Source organism: Anser brachyrhynchus (assembly GCF_964034855.1).
Source record: "Anser brachyrhynchus genome assembly, chromosome: Z".
NCBI classification, from domain to species: domain Eukaryota; kingdom Metazoa; phylum Chordata; class Aves; order Anseriformes; family Anatidae; genus Anser; species Anser brachyrhynchus.
In genome coordinates, this window is record NC_137697.1 from 72,807,863 (window position 1) to 72,816,377 (window position 8,515).

General features: G+C 43.8%; 1 long non-coding RNA gene across 1 annotated transcript in view; it reads left to right on the forward strand.

Moving 5' to 3' along the window:
• The window catches only part of LOC308185664, a 43,542-nt gene that overhangs the window by 21,640 nt on the left and 13,387 nt on the right, over positions 1 to 8,515 (forward strand). The window lies entirely within an intron of this gene.

Here is an 8,515-nt window from a genome sequence, read left to right on the forward strand (position 1 = left end):
ATAATGCATCTCAGCACGCCTGTTACTGCACATGCATGAGGGCATTCTGAAATCATTTGCAGACATCACTAGACTTAACTAGGTAAATCTCTTTATTTTATCTTCTGCCTGACTCTTCCAGAACAAAGCTCTCAGGGACTGTGCTTATCACTTACGGCCTCAGATGCTCTTGTTTCTCCATCTTGCAGGGAAGTCCTGTCCTGTAGCTGTGCTTTGCCTTTCACTTTGTGCCTACACAGTTCTTATCACTAGACTCTTATGATAGGTCATGTGAAAGGGTTTCCAAAAGTCCAGATAAAATTCAGCCAAATCTCCTTTAGGACTTTTTCTGAAAACTAGAAAAGCAATTTCCCCTTTCATGAATGCATTTTGATTTTCTTTTATGAAATGTCTGGGATATTTGACTTTCTTTTTAAATCCTATTTAAATTTGTTCATACTAATAAGGTGAATCATGACAAAGCATGATTTGCTTTTAGTCATTTTAAGAAATTTAAATTTGATTAGTATTTTTAAGGGAAAAAAGTCATGCAATTAACTATGGTAGCATGAGTTAATGTGTGCCTGACTTAATGGAGTAAATCATCCTCAGAAAGCAATTTTTAGCCTTGACAGTTTTACTTAAAAGTCTATATTTTGACTTAGGAAAGCCTTTCCTCAACCCCATCTCACAACAGTGGTGCAGTTGACAAGAAGAGTATAAAAATAATGCACATTGCTGAGATCCTTTTGTCTGACAAGATGTCAAAAAATGTTATCTGTTTCTTTGAAAACATTCAGTAAGGAGCTTAATGCTATTTTTTTCCATTAACACCTTATCATTAATTACTAGCCACTCAATACATGACCAAGAAAGCTGTGTTATTGATGAGAAAGCCAAGAATATCCATCTTTGTTTACATTTGATATATTACTCTCTATATTTTCATCAATTTATTTTTGGAGCAGCATGGGAAGTACTCTAAAAGTTGGATAGACAGAGGCAGCAAAAATCTGAGGTAGATTATACTTTCAGAAAGTATATGGGAAAAAATAAACACACAAACTATTGTTTGTTATTTTAGAGTTGAATGGGTTGAAAAACTAAACATGGTGAATAAACAAGAGTGGGTATATGTAACGATCCAGCTAGTTAAGAATAAAAGTGAAGATGAGCATGTGAATAAGGGTTTAGCCACACCATGAATGCATTTGTAGTGCCATTATATGAGGCTGATACCTTTGTCATCTGGCATTACCACTGTCATAGACTTACATTCTTTTGGGAAAAATCCTCTGCAGAGTAAAACTGAAAGAGTTTAGGATACTGAAATCTCTGATCATAAGTCATAATGGTGGCAGCACATGCTTTTCTACTTTAACTTAGAAAGACCTGAAAACTTCTTAGACTTCTCCCCAGCTAGCAGTTCATTTATGGACCCATTCAAGCTTTGTATCTTCAAGAGTGTTTTAAAAGATTTATTCTCCAGAAGAATGCTTTACAGTGCCTATCACTTGGAATAGTGTTTGCTGTAGGAAAAGAATTCAAATAGCCTACTATTACAAAAATGGCTGGGGAAGTACTGGTAGTTGAACAGACTGTAAAAAGCGGAATTGTAGGGTTCAGGATTACCTGCAGATTTGTTACTCACGGGCTTTCTTTCCAGTGTTTGTTGTGTGGCTGTTCATAAATCACTGCAATATATACCTTATCTCATGTAAGTCAGGCCTTAAAAAAGGAAAAAAAAATGCTGGATTTTTTCTTTTTTTTTTTTTTCAAACACAGTGTTATCCCTGTCTTACTCCCTGCATCAAAAATGCCTCTGCTAGAGTTATGGTACCATAGAATCCAGTATAAAATCGGAATCAAACCACAATTTCTCACCAAAAGCTTTTATATGTTTAGTTTTAATGTAATATATCATAAATGTAGTTGTGAATTTCCATTATCCTAGGTTAAAATTTGACCACAATATATCAGAAAGGTTTTAGGGTGCAGATATTGCTTAGTTACCAAACCTCACCTTGGTTTCCTCATACAGCTTCTTCTGAATGGTAGCTTTCATTTCAGGAGCTTGACTTCTTGGGAAGCTGGAATTTCCTGCCAGTTTTGTTTTGCAGAGAGGAAGGGGGAGTTGTTAGGCATTCTTACATGAAGAGTCTTTCAAGTCAGGAGTATTTATGAGCAAGAGTCAGCAGTATAAATCAGTGCAAATTAGTTCTCAGATATTTGCAGTTCACAAAAACCTGGCATTTTAGCTATCATTTTTGTTCCTGTTGTTTTCCTTCTGAAACATAGGTATGTAAATTTTAGCTGGGGTGAAAAAACTGACCTCAATTTTCCATCAGTCCCCTGACTTCAGGCATTAGCATATAAGAAAAATGAGTTTCAAACAGGCTTCTTGGGGTTCCTCAAACACTTGTATTTTGAAAATCTTATTAGGGTGCATTACATACCAAGATCCAGCACACAATACCATGCTTTCCTTCTGCTGCTATCCTTCTGATTATGAGTTGGAACTTGTTTTTCATCACTTGCATGTCCTCAAGGCACTTTACCTTGATCAATCAAGGTGAAATTAAGGTTTTATTATAGTAGGCTTATTTTTTCTGACCGTTTACTCACTGAGACATAAGTGACTTTTCCACTAAAATTCTCTTTTCCTGCTTGTAACATTGACTGTAAGACTTCTCCATGATTGCTCACTCTCCATCCATGACTGCCAGGTCTCTGGCCTTGTCTGGCTCTTCAGCTGCTCAGAACATTTCAGATTGTTATGTTATAAAAAAGTATTTTATTATTATTATTATTTTTTATTTTTTTTCCAGTGTGTAGTTCTATTTTGGAACAAAATCCACTTCTGATATACAACTTTTTCTGTGGGGAAGAGAAAGAAGTCAAGCTCCTGTCAGCTATGATCATAACTGGTGTTTCATCAGAACCTGTTCTGGCTGCAGACACCTTGTGTGGTTTCAACTGCTACGAAGTTTGAGCTGCTAAAAAGGTTTGAGGTCCTAGAGCTTGAGAGACTGGTGGGTGAAGATGAGGTAGAAAGTCTACCCAGGAGGATATCTGGGGCGAGGAGGTCGACTCCATGCCTCAAGACTGCCTCCACCAAGAAAGACAGAAGGGTAATTGTTGTAGGCGACTCCCTTCTCAGGGGGACAGAGGGCCCTATTTGTCGGCCTGACCCTACCCATAGGGAAGTCTGCTGCCTCCCTGGGGCCAGGGTCAGGGATGTTGCCAGAAAGCTTCCCAACCTGGTTCGCCCCTCTGATTACTATCCTCTTTTGATAGTCCAGGCTGGCAGTGGTAATATTGAAGAGAGAAGCCTGAAGGCTATCAAATGGGACTTTAGGGGACTGGGACGGTTAGTGGATGGGGCGGGAGTACAGGTGGTGTTTTCGTCCATCCCTACAGTAGCACGGAGGGGTACAGAGTGGACACGGAAAGCCCACCTGATTAACACGTGGCTCAGAGGCTGGTGCCAACACAGAAATTTTGTTTTTTTTGACCATGAGGCGCTTTACTCGGCACCCGGCCTGATGGCCGCAGATGGGTCCCTATCTCTAAGGGGAAAACGGATCCTAGCCCAGGAGCTGGCAGGGCTCGTTGAGAGGGCTTTAAACTAGGTAAGAAGGGGGAAGGGGCTGACATAAGGCTTGTTGGAGCTGTGCCAGGGGGAACAATGGCAAGGCTGGGGGAGAAGGCAATGGCCCGACTGAAGTGCATCTACACTAATGCACACAGCATGGGTAACAAACAAGAGGAACTGGAAGCCATCGTGCAGCAGGCAGGCTATGAGTTGGTTGCCATCACGGAAACGTGGTGGGACCACTCTTATGACTGGAGTGCTGCAATGTCTGGCTATAGGCTCTTCAGAAGGGACAGACAGCACAGAAGAGGTGGTGGTGTGGCTCTCTATGTTAGAGAGTGTTTTGATGTTGTGGAACTTGAGGCTGGGACTGATAAGGTTGAGTCTCTGTGGGTTAGGATTGGTGGGAAGGCCAACAAGGCAAGCATCCTGGTGGGGGTCTGTTATAGACCGCCGAACCAGGATGAGGAGACGGATGAGGAGTTCTATAGGCAGCTGGCAGAAGTTGCGAAATCGTCAGCGCTTGTTCTCGTGGGGGACTTCAACTTCCCAGACATATCCTGGAAGCACAACATAGCCCAGAGAAAGCAGTCTAGGAGGTTTCTGGAGAGCATGGAAGATAGCTTCCTGATGCAGCTGGTTAGAGAGCCTACCAGGGGAGGTGCCCCGCTAGACCTTCTGTTCACAAACAGTGACAGACTGATAGGAGATGTGGTGGTCGGGAGCTGTCTTGGGCAGAGTGACCACGAAATGGTAGAATTCTCTATTCTTGGTGAAGCCAGGAAGGGGACCAGTAAAACTGCTGTCTTGGATTTCCGGAGGGCTGACTTTGAGCTGTTCAGGACACTGGTTGGCAGAGTCCCTTGGGAGGTGGTTCTGAAGGGCAGAGGAGTCCAGGAAGGCTGGGCACTCTTCAAGAAGGAAATCTTAATGGCTCAGGAGCGGTCTGTTCCCATGTGCCCAAAGACGAGCCGGCGTGGAAGAAGACCAGCCTGGCTGAACAGAGAGTTGTGGCTCGAGCTTAGGAGAAAAAAGAGGGTTTATAATCTTTGGAAAAGAGGGCGGGCCACTCACAAGGACTATAAGGCTGTTGTGAGGCTGTGCAGGGACAAAATTAGAAGGGCCAAAGCTCATCTGGAACTCAGTCTGACTACTGCTGTTAAAGATAACAAAAAATGTTTTTACAAATACATCTACACCAAAAGGAGGACTAAGGAGAATCTTCATCCTTTACTGGATGCGGGGGGGAAACTTAGTTACAAGGGATAAGGAAAAAGCTGAGGTGCTTAATGCCTTTTTTGCCTCAGTCTTTAGCGGCAAAACCAGTTGTTCTCTGGATACCCAGTACCCTGAGCTGGTGGAAGGGGATGGGGAGCAGGATGCGGCCCTCACTATCCACGAGGAAATGGTTGGCAACCTGCTACAGCACTTGGATGTACGCAAGTCGATGGGGCTGGATGAGATCCACCTGAGGGTACTGAGAGAACTGGTGGAGGAGCTGGCCAAGCCGCTTTCCACCATTTATCGGCAGTCCTGGCTATCAGGGGAGGTCCCAGTTGACTGGCAGCTAGCAAATGTGATGCCCAGCTACAAGAAGGGTCGGAGGGTAGACCCGGGGAACTATAGGCCTGTTAGTTTGACCTCAGTGCCAGGGAAGCTCATGGAGCAGATTATCTTGAGTGTCACCACGTGGCACTTACAGGGCAACCAGGTGATCAGGCCCAGTCAGCATGGGTTTATGAAGGGCAGGTCCTGCTTGACGAACCTGATCTCCTTCTATGACAAAGTGACACGCTTAGTGGATGAGGGAAAGGCTGTGGATGTGGTCTACCTTGACTTCAGTATGGCTTTTGACACCGTTTCCCACAACATTCTCCTCAAAAAACTGGCTGCTCATGGCTTGGACTGGTGTACGCTTCATTGGGTTAAAAACTGGCTGGATGGCCGGGCCCAAAGAGTTGTGGTGAATTGAGTCAGATCCAGTTGGAGGCCAGTCACTAGTGGAGTCCCCCAGGGCTCAGTACTGGGGCCAGTCCTCTTCAATACCTTTATCGATGATCTGGATAAGGGGATTGAGTGCACCCTCAGTAAGTTTGCAGACCACACCAAGTTAGGTGCGTGTGTCGATCTGCTCAAGGGTAGGAAGGCTCTGCAGGAGGATCTGGATAGGCTGGACCGATGGGCTGAGGTCAGCTGTATGAAGTTCAACAAGGCCAAGTGCCGGGTCCTGCACCTGGGGCACAACAACCCCAAGCAGAGCTACAGGCTGGGAGATGAGCGTTTAGAAAGCTGCCTGGCAGAGAAGGACCTGGGAGTATTGGTTGATAGCTGGCTGAATATGAGCCAGCAGTGTGCTCAGGTGGCCAAGAAGGCCAACAGCATCCTGGCTTGTATAAGAAGCAGTGTGGCCAGCAGGGCTAGGGAAGTGATTGTCCCCCTGTACTCGGCTCTGGTGAGGCCGCACCTCGAGTACTGTGTTCAGTTTTGGGCCCCTCGCTACAAGAAGGACGTCGAGGTGCTTGAGTGAGTCCAGAGAAGGGTGACAGAGGATGGTGAGGGGTCTGGAGAACAAGTCTTACGAGGAGCGGCTGAGGGAGCTGGGACTGTTCAGCCTGGAGAAGAGGAGGCTCAGGGGTGACCTTATCGCCCTCTACAGGTACCTTAAAGGAGGCTGTAGTGAGGTGGGGGTTGGTCTATTCTCCCACGTGCCTGGTGACAGGACGAGGGGGAATGGGCTAAAGTTGCACCAGGGGAGGTTTAGGTTGGATATTAGGAAGAACTTCTTTACTGAAAGGGTTGTTAGGTATTGGAATGGGCTGCCCAGGGAAGTGGTTGAGTCACCATCCCTGGAGGTCTTTAAGAGACATTTAGATGTTGAGCTTAGTGATATGGTTTAGTGGAGGAGTTGTTAGTGTTAGGTCAGAGGTTGGACTGGGTGATCTTGGAGGTCTCTTCCAACCTAGACGATGCTGTGATTCTGTGAAAGTGCATGCCTTGTCCTGGACACAGTCACTCTATGCCATAGAGTAATCACTGAGAAAGAGAAGAACAACATTTCAGAGTCCTCTTTCTGAAGTCTGTTCTTTGGATTTGAATAGAAGCTTGGAGCACAAAAGCTAATTATCTTCCTCCTATAGCAAGAATTAAGTTTGTATGGCAGTGGCATGTGTGGCTGACATAGTTCTCTAGCATCCCAGAGATACTAGATCCTATATATACATGACTAATCCAGGAAAGAAACATTATTCAAGCTTATTGCCTGCATTGGCCCTTGGAGAACACACACACACACACACATATATATACATACACATATATATAATAAATAAATAAATAAATACATATATGTATATCAGTTACAGATGAGTTATGCCACTATGCCACTGCAGTTCTATACTGCTGAGGAACCCTGTTGCAAGGCAGGGTCCTTTTCCTAGTGGGGTCTGTTGTAGTTTGATGAAGAGTTCTAATTTATCTGGCTCAGTTTACAGTGATATTTAATCCAAAGAGCAGTGTGTGCTGGGTTTTAACCAATGAAGCCATGATGATTGAGGACCTGAGTACTTTGGAAATCTGTATGTGCTCTTATTACTAAAGTTGTTTAATCTGCCCAGATCTCCAGATAAATTTGCATTATGAGCAAATATGATACAACATAAGATGTTCCTTGACATAATTTTTTCATTTTATCTTGCAACAGTGATTTGGCACAGCTACCATCTGTTCCTGACAAAATTAAAACCTAAACATCAGACAGGGCATTGTTCAAATAGCCTTATCACGGTCACTTGGAATTACAAACCCGCCTGTAGATCTGATTCTTTTGCCACATTTTTAACAGATGTTTTGATTTTAAAATGTTAGAATTTAGGCGTCTCCACAGCATCTCTAAAATGATAATTCATATCCCTCTCTGCATGCATTTCTCTGAGAGACAGCTGGGGGCTTGACATTTGAGCACTTCTTGAGAATAGATTGGTAAGGTTATGCTGTAGTTTGCGTGTCCTTCATTATTCCAGTGCAAGTGATGAAAGCTTCGAGTAACAAAAGAACATTTGGTAAACAAAGGCCAGCTGACTTTTGTATGAAGAGCAGATCTGTCTTTTTGTCCCAGTTATGCACAATGTGGTAGCCAACTTGCTATTTGGAAAGAGCCTGGGGCTGGCAAACCAAAGAGACTCATGCGCTTTCTCAAGATGACGTTTAAGAGCAGAGATCAACAAGAAATGAGATTTTTGTCTGGGACAGTGGCATATCATCTTAAGTTCAGCTGTCTTACCTGCTCACTGCTGCTGTACATCAACGAGGATTTCTTCTGTCCTGTGCACTGGCAAGGAAGGGGTTGTGGTTCACAAGTTCACCCACAGTGAAAGAGAAACTGGTTGTTCTAGCCAGCTGAGCATTATTGTGTGGTCTTCTCTCATCTGCTAACTACCACAGACCCTGATTAGAGACAAGCAGCCATGTATTTTTCTCCTATTTGATTAAATTTTGACAATTAGACATAACATTTGTGCAGGTTGGCATCAGCTTTCCTGACTTGGTTTATTCTCTACCCCCTACCTAATCATAATCAAGTCTTGCTTTTAGTAGAAATGTCCTCTTTCATCTCCATTTTCACGCTTGCCTAGAAAAATGTACCCTTTGTCAACCAGATGTAACAGGAAAGAGGAATGTTCTCCCATTTCTGGTCTCTTTAATTTCCTTACAGTTAAGAAGAGGGAGAGAAAGAGAGAGAGAGAGAGAGAGAGAGATCTACTTAACTTGTGCAGAATTCACTGGTGTTATATTTAATTAATCCTAGCATTTCAGTCACCCGAGCCTTTTGAAATGTAAAGAGCCTGAGGAGGGAAAGACTTTCATTTACTGTTCGTGTCATTTGTAATTACACCATTTGATTTCCCTCGTGGCCTCACAGTTTTCCTTGACTCTCTCTTGCAG